The sequence below is a fragment of the Rattus norvegicus genome, chromosome 18 (assembly GCF_021556685.1).
Source record: "Rattus norvegicus strain SHRSP/BbbUtx chromosome 18, alternate assembly SHRSP_T2T, whole genome shotgun sequence".
Classification (NCBI taxonomy): domain Eukaryota; kingdom Metazoa; phylum Chordata; class Mammalia; order Rodentia; family Muridae; genus Rattus; species Rattus norvegicus.
The window spans coordinates 62,291,363-62,302,432 of record NC_141551.1 but is presented as its reverse complement, the minus strand read 5'-3'; the positions used below and the strand labels follow the sequence as shown (position 1 = coordinate 62,302,432).

The 11,070-nt window shown below is 40.9% G+C and overlaps 1 pseudogene; it reads left to right on the top strand.

Annotated features, from left to right (window-relative positions):
• Window positions 1–2,713: 2,713 nt before the first annotated feature.
• On the top strand, window positions 2,714–3,567 carry LOC147999852 (glyceraldehyde-3-phosphate dehydrogenase pseudogene; annotated as a pseudogene).
• The last annotated feature ends 7,503 nt before the right edge of the window (window positions 3,568–11,070 follow it).

Sequence of the window (11,070 nt, the reverse complement as noted above, 5' to 3'; positions counted from 1 at the left end):
AGGACAGCACATGAGAGAAAGCTCTAGAGTCAAATAAACCCATTGCAATTATTTGGAACCTCAAGGGATCCCTGAGTGTCCCTAACTATACCAACAATAGCAATGGTATAGTCACAAGAGCAATGACTGATCTACTTTGAAATATGTGCTACTGTTTGAAAGTGAATGTTTCCTTTTAGATTTGATACATCATAGCATGGCCATGCATAGCAAGCAAACAAAGGAGATTGTTTATTCAATGTGTGAGTGTTACTAGGACTCAAACCCTTTTCCTATCGTTCAGCTACACTCTTGGCTCTTCGATTCCAGATAAACAAAGAATTGTTTTACTATATAATTATTGCTAATCTGAAATAAAAATTGAGTAGAAAATTTTGTGGTTTTCTAACAATCCTAATGACATTAAGATCATTCAATGGGTCAAACAATGTTAATCAAGCAATAATGTAATCCATTATTTGTTTGTACTAAGAAATTAAAAATAATTAAAAGCATCAATGGCATATATCATAAATATTTCATTTCCAAGTTGTAACAGAATTACTGCAATTTAGCTGTTTTTTCAAAATAGCTGTAAAGTCTTTGTCAGGAAAAACAAAAACATACATTAAGCTTTTTGAAATTTAGATTATCAGCACTGACTAAATCTCTCCTTGACCTTTGGAACACACTTAAACAATATTGCAATTACATTCTCAGGAAGGCCGCCTGCTTACCAGTTAAGACAGTTGATAACGGCCTAAGTAGACAGTGTCAGTGTTGATCGCATGTATGTCGCAGTCACAGTTGACAGTATTAGCGATCATAAAGAGCACTGGTACAGAAATCCTGACACCTCTCTGACAATTTAAAAAGTCACATTTTAACGACTAATTTCACACATTTGCAGTGTAACCCGAAGATCAACAAATGCCCCGGAACTGTTTACTTTACCAACGAGAGGAGACCATTGACATAAATGCTTCCTTTTTTAGATTTAGCCTATTTTCTGTTTATTTTCTTTGTGAATAATTTAACATTTGAGTGTTTATGTACTTGTGTATTGATAAATACATTGCAACATAGCAATCGGTTAGCAGCAGTTCAAGACAAATATTTGTGAAAGGGTAAACTTGTATACTAACAATGGACTAGCCAAAGGGAGGGCTGTCTTTGCAAGGGTTAGTTACTAAGTTCTTTGAGAGAATTACTAACTACTTTGCCCATCCATTCTGAAGTTAACTACAATGGCTAGTGCATAAGAGCCATAGACTGTATGCTTTTTAACTACACTACTAAAACATGGCTCTTACCTGTTTTCTGAGCCTTCCATGCATATATGGAGTGCATTTCTATAATATCTACTTCCCCTATCATCCCTCAAATACATGATTTTTAAAGGCTGTAAATCTATACTCCTGTGATTCCTCTTTAAGGGGTCAGAAATAAAAATACTAAATATAATATAACAAATATTAAGACAAAACTGAGAATTAAATAAAGTTATTTGTAAGGGATCTTGTCATTTTCTTTACTGATTTTCAGTACTGAGGGACATAACAGGCACTTGGCAAGACATAATGCCCTTGTTCACTTGTTATTAGAAAATTAGAAGAAAAAACACCTGAAATATTGTGAAATATGTTTATATCAAACTTAATCACAGTAGTGTCAATTATAGAGTCAAAAAAAAAAGTACAAACAAGTTTCACTTCCTGCTTTGTAAGAGCCAGGATCTTTTCTTAACATTTTATTCTTACCTCTAGTCTATTTCAGAATACCAAGGCTGAGACCACTAGTGGCCTAGAGAGGTCCAATATTGTCCCTATGACCACATTAACTAGAGCAGGAACAGGGTTAGATTCCAAGTAATTTGGCTCTAGAACAAAACTCTTGGTTATAATGAAAATGTTGAGGGCATTAATTTACAAGCAGACTCAGGGGACTCTAGAAACTATTATATCTACCATCTGCATGTTACTCATTCCAAGTTTGAACTAAATGTACCCTTTCTGATGCTTTTTAGTTTAACCACGTCACCTACATACAGATGAAACAAGAAGTGTGTTTTCTAAAGAATCCTAGAGAAAATTAAGACTATGAAGAGTAAAATAAGAGAAAATCAAAATAATATTTTGATTGGAGTAGAAGAAATAACCAATTGCTAACTGAATGTTTTATTTCATATCTGACAGCATTAATATGTGACAGTGGGGAAAATGTCCTATATCTATAAAAAAAAAGACACACACATGCATACATTTGTATTTAAATATTTATAATCTTACAACCCGCAACAAGACTGGCTCTATTTCACAGTAGTGCCTAAATATACATACATGTACATATATGCACACATACGCACACACACTAAAATGAAAGCTGTGTTCTGTAAGCTTGCTTTTAGGTGAACTTTGGTTTGAGAAGCATACATTTTCTTGAAGCTAAATCAATGGGTTGGTACTGTGGGGAAAGAAATATAGAAGCGATTTCTGTCTTAAAAGGTCTTCTACCATACTAGAAAAGATTAATACATACCAATTCTATTAGAAAGAATACAAAGGGCTTTCTGCTCCTCTCTGTTCCAGAGATAGCTGCTTTTCTCATGCAGTACCAGCCTCGTTCCATAGACAAGATGGTGAAGGTTGGTGCGAATGGATTTGGCTGTATTGGGCGCCTGGTTACCAGAGCTGACTTCTCTGCATCTGGCAAAGTGGAGATTGTTGCCATCAATGACCCCTTCATTGACCTCAACTACATGGTCTACATGTTCCAGTATGACTCTACCCATGGCAAGTTCAATGGCACAGTCAAGGCTGAGAATGGGAAGCTGGTCATCAACGGGAAGCCCATCACCACCTTCCAGGAGTGAGATCCCACTAACATCAAATGGGGTGATGCTGGGGATGAGTATGTTGTGAAGTCTACTGGTTTGTTCACCACCATGGAGAAGGCTGGGGCTCATTTGAAGGGTGGAGACAAAAGGGTCATCATCTTCATCCCTTTGACTGATGCCCCCCATGCTTGTGATGAGTATGAACCCTGAGAAATATGACAACTCATTCAAGATTGTCAACAATGCATCCTGCACCACTAACTGCTTAGCCCCCTGGCACTCAAACTACTGTGGATGGCCCCTCCGGAAAGCTGTGGCGTGATGGCCGTGGGGCAGCCCAGAACATCATCCCTGCATCCACTGGTGCTACTAAGCCCGTGGACAAGGTCATCCCAGAGCTGAATGGGAAGCTCACTGGTATGGCCTTCGGTGTTCCTACCCTCAATGTATCCGTTGTGGATCTGACATGCTGCCTGGAGAAACCTGCCAAATATGATGACATCAAGAACGTGATGAAGCAGGCATCTGAGGGCCCACTAAAGGGCATTCTGAGCTACAATGAGGACCAGGTTGTCTCTTACAATTTCAACAGCAGCTCCCACTCTTCTACATTTGTTACTGGGGCTGACATTGCTCTCAATGACAACTTTGTAAAGCTCATTTCCTGGTATGACAATGAATATGGCTACAGCAACAGGGTGGTGGACCTCATGGCCTACATGGCCTCCAAGGAGTAAGAAACCCTGGACCACCCGCCTCAGTCCAGCAAGGACACTGAGAGCAAGAGAGAGGCCCTCAGTTGCTGAGGAGTCCCCATCTCAACCTGACCCCCCAACACTGAGCATCTCCCTCACAGTTTCCATCCCAGACCCCATAATAACAGGAGGGGCCTGGGGAGCCCTCCCTACTCTCTTTAAAACCATCAACAAACTTCGCTGAACCCACCAAAATAAAAAAGGAAAGAATACAAAGAAATGAATAAAGAATGTTTAATAATGATTAAAAAGAAAACAACACAGAATTCTGGTTTCAACTGGTTGCCAGTCTCACTTTGTTAAGTCATTTAAAACTGCCATTCAAAGCTGTATCCATAGTAGAGCCTCTGAGTAATGGAAACCAAGACTTGACCCAGCATTACAGCCGAGGTCATCTCACCAAAACACTGTACTTGTAAAAAAAGAAAGGAAGGAAGGAAGGAAGGAAAGAAAGTGTTATCATGAGAAGTCAGAGACTTTGTTGTTTCCCTCTTTGGGCAACTACAACGATGCCTATGAACTACAGCAATGACCAACCTGGCAAGGTATCACTAAGGGTCCAATAGTGGCACTCAGATTTTGACAGAAACCAACATCTGTCTAGGTGGATGAGTCCACTCAACAAAAGGACAATCATGACTCATACTATAAATGTAGCCAACTACCAGGATTGGCTAGAAGTTATAGATCTCAAGTGAGAACTTACTGTGGCCACTTTATAAAACCCAGCTAATTCCTATCTGCATTCTACGTACTTCTCCTTACACCCACAGGTAAGTGTAGGTCTCATTCTTCATCAACAAAGCTTCTCTTTACAGCAAGTAGAGACCATTAAAAACAACTCCGACCACCATGACTGGCAAATTGGGCCATAAAGGACAGAAAGGAGGTTGCACAGGGGTCCATAGAAGACCTCCACCATTTCCAGAAAAACCAGGAATGCCTGTCTCCATCTTTAGCCTTCTCCTCCCTCGTTGCTCATAGTCTACAGTTAAATTCTTAACAGACTGCAGAGGTAGGCTGAGTTATGAGCACATTGAGGTCCCTAGGCCTCTACTCTTTGGCCATTGAAAGTTAAGCTCTTTCTTTTCTCATCAGAAACAAAAACAATAATACCACAACAAATGAAAATGCAGAAAACAAATGATCATGTGATACCCAGATCCAGCCGATCCATCAACAGCTGAGTTGCACCTAAAGCTCAGGGAACAGCATGAAAGAGGGAACCGAAAGGTTGTTAGAGTTAGAAGTCTAGGACTCTGCTACTAGATTGCATCTCCAAGAAATGATGGGGTAGCTTCACCCATGATAACCCAACACAATGAAAGCCTTAACAGGACCTGAACAAGGACAAAACCAACAGGCATGCTAATATAAGAGGAGGAAATCCACAGGCCCCACCACTAGACAAGGAGTGCCAAGGGTGGGAGATTTTTGTCTTCCACTGGCTTAGCCCCCTAATTGGTTATATACTACTGTGCTATCAAGGCAGTAGTCGTAAACCCTGAAAAATCAGTCAGAAACTGATCTGATGCAATCACACTAGCTAGGGTCAAAAGAGCTAGCTCAGGTTCAGTCCGCTGCCAACCCCCAAGACAGTTGTAATGGAAATGAGCCATGAACACTCATCTTGGCAAGGTTTTATAGAAAGCAGCAACAAGGGTTGAGTGTTTCTAGCCTGGTAAACATCTAGTGGGTGTGCTACTGTGGCCTTTAGCATATGTGGCTGGTGCTGGGAGCCAAACCTTAAACTGAACTTCTGATGTCTTCTTAATTGGTGGTTGTTAGGCCGGCTTGTAACGTGGAGATGCGAATTTGTTGGGGGAAATAACTTGGAGACTGGTGTTAGACGTATGTTTTTTTTGGGAGAGATTAACCTGGAAATGCAGGTCTGGTTGGGTTTATCCTAGGCTGGAGCTAGGCTTGGGTTTTGTTGGGTGGTAACTTGAAAACTAATGCTAGTTACCAGCCTTGAGTTTAAACTTAGGTCAGTGTCTCAGTCAGGGTTTCTATTCCTGCACAAAACATCATAACGAAGAAACAAGTTGGAGAGGAAAGGGTTTATATAGCTTTCACTTCCATGCGGCTGTTCATCACCAAAGGAAGTCAGGGCAGGAACTCACACAGGGCAGAACTTGGAGGCAAGAGCTGATGCAGAGGCCATGGAGGGGTGCTGCTTACTGGCTTGCTCCCCCTGGCTTGCTCAGCCTGCTCTCTTATAGAACCCAGGACCACCAGCCCAGGGATGGCACCACCCACAATGGGTTGGTCCTCCCCACTTGATCACTAATTGAGAAAATGCCTTACAGCTGGGTCTCATGGAGGCATTTCCTCAAGGGAGGCTCCTTTCTCTGGGATAACTCCAGCTTGTGTCAGGTTGACACACAAAACAAGCCAGGTTCTCTAAAATGGAGTCTGAACCCAAATTTTAGTCTCTCTCTACTGATTGACTAGGCCTGAATCTTGCATATACAGCAACACTAATTGGACTCAGCTGGTTGTGATGAGTTGAGAGATATGACTGCGGGGAAGGGATGTGTGTGGGTGTGTGTGGGTGTGTGGGGGGGTGTATGATGTGTTTGTGTGGGGGTGTATTTATGTGAGTATGTATTTGTGTGTGTATAGTGTGTGTGGTATATGTGTGGATTGTGTGTGTTTATGTATCTGTGTGTGTATAGTGTGTGTGGTGTGGTGTGGTATGTGTGTGTGTGGTATATGTGTGGATTGTGTGTGTTTATGTATCTGTGTGTGTATGAGATGTGTGGTATGTGTGGGGGTGTGTGTGTTGAGTGTGTATGTGTATATGTATGTGGTATGTGTGTGTGTGTGATGTATGGGGTGTGTGTGCTGAGTGTGTGTATGTATGTGAATGTGTGTGTGGTGTATGTGTACATGTGTATGTGTGGTGTGTGTGACAATGACAAAGAAAAAGAAGTATGAATTTGAGAGGGATCAAGATGGCAGAATGAGAGGAGGAAGGGGAAATAATGTAATTGTGTGTTCTTATCAATTTAAAATAGATATAACTATGTTCTGCACATGTTAGTAAATTAATGTGTGTTTTGTCGTTCTGTTGGGGGAGGAGTAGGATCACCTAGTTCAAAATAAACATGGTCGAAGTTAGCAATCCAAATAGAGCTCACTGATGTTTTAAAATAGATGGAGTATTGAAGTACTATATTTAATATTAAAATAATAAAATATTACATTTAAAGAAGTAAAGAAAGCAGATGGAAGAGGAAAATACTCCAGTTCTGATTAGAAGAGTTTCAGTCTAGGTATCCCAAGCTGAAAGGTACCAGAGTAAATAAACAGTATTCAAGAAAGTTCTAAAAATTATCTTTACCAGTATATTTCTTAGAATTAAAACTAATCATCTTTATCACTAGGAAATATCTCAGTAAGATTTTAACCATCTCTAAATATGCCTGAATTTAAGAAATATAACACTGCCATCATTTCCCCTTAGTGACAATTCATTAGTGGCAATTGTCTATTTAATCATTAATCTAGAAGACAGAAGATTATTAACATGATGAAATTCTGTATCGTGGACCAAATTTATAAAATGATTTGATTTTGCCCAGTATGAAAAGCTCTATATTCACTATGTAAATGCCCAAGAGGAAAACACAGAAGCAGTATTTAGAGAATATAGTCACAGGTTTTAACACTGCTCATTTAATAAAAAGCTGACACAAAAGCCCTGTTTTTGTAAGCCAATTTTTTTGTAAACATTTCTAAGATTTGGTAAACATTAAGAGCTGATCAATATTTGAAAAACCTCCCAGTGTGTCAGTTTGCTCTTCATCTTAGACGATATAATTAATTAATTAGAATGCTTACTATAACCATCCTTTACAAATTTTATATAAAAATCTTTTAATCTGTCACAAGTAAGTCAAAGAAACCCCCCAAGTGCTTCACTTGAGCAAATGACTTCTGTACCCGTGGACTGTCTGAGCCGCTCGCCCACCACGTCTAACCACAGTACTTGAAGACATTAGTCTGACATTTTGCTGACCAGGAAGGAAAAGCAAAGTCCACGCTGAAATAATGAAAACAACCTGTGACCTTTCTAAAAGCAAGGAAGCACGCTGGAGATCCCCACTCGACCTTGGGAGTGACAGAATAGATCTGGGACACGTGATGATGTCAGTTGCAACTCAACTTCCCCCCCAACCCCACTCACCCCCGACCACCTCCCCACCCCTGCCTGCTGCTTTGTGCCACCAACTTGAAAGATGTTCGTGAATAGGTTAAAGCGAATATAAATGCAAACACAGGAAAGGCATACGTGACCTTTCAGAAGAGTGGCGTTTTGAAACATCCTCAAGTTGTATATCGACTGAGAGGATTAGTTTTCTACACTACGCTTCCTCAAAGTTGCCTACCAACCGTGATTAGCGGCAAGAAAGCCGTTCTGGCTGCTTGTTAAGCTGGTTTTAAGAGATTTCTGTCTGTGTTAGCAGACTAGAGTCAAAGCTTCTGTTCCGTTTGGAAATCTGCCACCACAGATTGCAGTAGTGTAAATACTTCAGCAGATGGTTATCGATATCATTACCAGATCCAGACGTGTTCAACTTTCCGCACATTTGGTCACGTTTTGGAGACTGCAGAACTGGATAAATAGAAGCTCTTCAGGAAATAGTAAATCCTTTAAAGTAGGCTACCCTGTAATGGCAGTGCATCGTAGTTCGCTTTCTATTGCCATGAGGAAACACCATGGTCAAAAGCAACTAGAGAGGAAAGAGTTTATTTCATGTTAGATTCCAGGGAACTGAGGGAAGTCAGGGCAGGACCTTAAGGCAGGAACTGGAGCAGAGGCTATGGAGGAATGCTGCTTACTAACTTGCTCCCTGTGATTTGCTCAGCTTTGCTCATATACAACCCAGGACCACCTGCCCATCCATGGCTGGCACCGCCATATCAATCTTCAATGATCAATCACCAATCGAAAGCTATTCTCCACAGCCTTTCCTATAGACCAATTTGATAGATTTCTCAACTGAGGTCCCCTCTTCCCGGATGACCCTAACTTGTATCAAGTAGACAAAAAAAAACAAAACAAAACAAAACAAAACAAAACAAAAAAAAAAAAAAAAACCAACCAGGGCATGATGAGAGTAGGATTATGGTCTAGTTTTATTCTTTTGTTGTCATGATCAAGACTGTGACCAGAAGAAACTTAGAGGAGAAAAGAATTTCTTCCAGCTTACAAGTAGTGGCGATCTACCTAAGAATGGCCCTCATAGGCGCATATATTTTTAATTTTGCTCCTTTGGTGGAACTGCTTGGGTAGGATGAGGAGGTGTGGTGTCACTGGGGGTGGACTTGAAGGTTTCAAAACCCCATGCCATTCACAATTAGTCTCTCTCTCTGCTTTGTGGCTGTCTCAACGTGTAATCTCTCAACCACTTCTCCAATGCTAGGCATGCATGCCTGCTATGTGCTCCCCATTACCATGGTCCTGGATTCCCTCTGTGTAACTGTAATTCATGCAGCAATGCCACTGACCGAGGACCTCACCTCATAGCCAAAGCAATACAGAAAGAATGATACAACGTTCCTGGCTAGCTGAGCCAAGGACTGGTTTATACCCAGCCACCTTTTTTATACAGTTCAGAAGTACAGACCTAGGGGTAGTACAGTTCACAGTGATTTGGGCCCTTTTACACTGATTAACAACAAAGGCGATCTTAGTAAGCATGCCCACAGGCCAATCTGGTCTAGGCAGTCCATCAGCTCTCTAAGCTATGTCAAGCTGACAGTTTAAAGCCAACCAGGACAAATGAAAGTTGCAGAATAAAAATTAAGAGATACGTACCTCTCTATTGGCTCTAAAATTTGTTATAAATCATACAATGTGTCCCTTGGCCTCAGCTTCTCTAACTGAAGAAAAAGCTCCTAAACGACCCTTGTAGTCTCCTTGCCTCCAACATTCTAAAGCTTTCAAAGAGCGCCATGCACTACTTCTTTAACTGTGGCTCAGTGGATCACCTAGATTTAGAAGACATTCCTGCAAACATCTAAAACATGTTCATGAGAGAGGGAGTTCTTTTAAAGCTCGGGGATAATGGAGTCAAACTACTTGGTGTAATTCATGGTGTGCATATGCATTGCATCAAGATATCATATCATACCCCCAACTGCTCATCGCTTAGAAACAGAAGAGAGCCACCGGGCTCGGTGGGTGGCACATGCCTACAGTACCATAAATCAAGAGGTTGAAACAGAAAGGTGGAAAACTCGGGGTCACAACAGGCTCTAGACTGAGTCCAGTGGCAGCTTATACCAACTCGAAATCTGAAAGATGGTCAAGCTCTTGCCAAGCATATGGAAAGTCTTAGGTTCAAGCTAAGTGCTTCCGATGAGAGAGAGAGAGAGAGAGAGAGAGAGAGAGAGAGAGAGACAGAGACAGAGACAGAGACAGACAGAGACAGAGACAGAGACACAGAGAGAGACACAGAGAGAGAGAGAAATTGAAGTAGTTGATTATTCACAAAAAAGGGAAGGGAAGAAGGGAGGAGGGCAAGAAGAAAGGAAGGAAAGAAGGAAGGAGGGCAAGAAGAAAGGAAGGAAAGAAGGAAGGAAGGAAGGAAGGAAGGAAGGAAGGAAGGAAGGAAGGAAGGAAGGAAGTCCAGAGTATGGATTCACCTGTTGCTGTGGGACTCAGCATGTGTAGAGGTTTCCTGACTCCATCTAAAGACCTCTGTCTTTACCCCGCTCCAGCATTCTAACATTATTCTGAAATGGATTATGAAGCCTGAGGTGACGTCCCAATCCCCCTTGTCATTTTTGCAAGTTTCTTCTGCTCTGCACTCTTCTTGTGGCAACCAAGCTTTTCTTTCGACTAGTCCTTCTCTTTTCTTCATCAGATCTCAGTTCCAGCATCAACCAAGGGGAACCCATTCTGAGGCCACCTGTCTCCATCCAGTTCCTAAGTCTTGGTGCCTACAGTTCAAACCTTTTCTCTGATAATACATGTCACGGCAGCATTTTAAATCGGACACTGCTTCCTGTGAGATTGTCAACATGAAGAAAGCACAGATAGGGGAGCCACAATAAAGGTTTCTAATATGTTCTAATTCTAATAGGTTTAATATTCTAAAGGAATTTTCCTATCTTTAATGCTACTATTAAGTGTAATACAATAGAAAATTTAAATTATAATACCACTGTCACTATTCCCTTTGGTTCCTCCTACAAGCCCTGCATAAAGCTACACTAAATTGAAGCTTTAAAATAATCTGAGTTACATAAATGCTACAACTGACAGAGGTATGATTTTAATAGAAATAATCAACTTATAATCATATTCTTGAAGTCTTCACTTCAAGATTCTCTTCTCATTCCTTATATGATTAAAACAAAAAAATGGCATATCACACTGTGGATAGAAATTGAACTAAGCCCAAGGTTATTAAAAATTGCCAGTCTATCTAGGGACCAAGCGCTGCCGATCGATACTGAGGACTCAGTGTTATCAGTCGATATGAG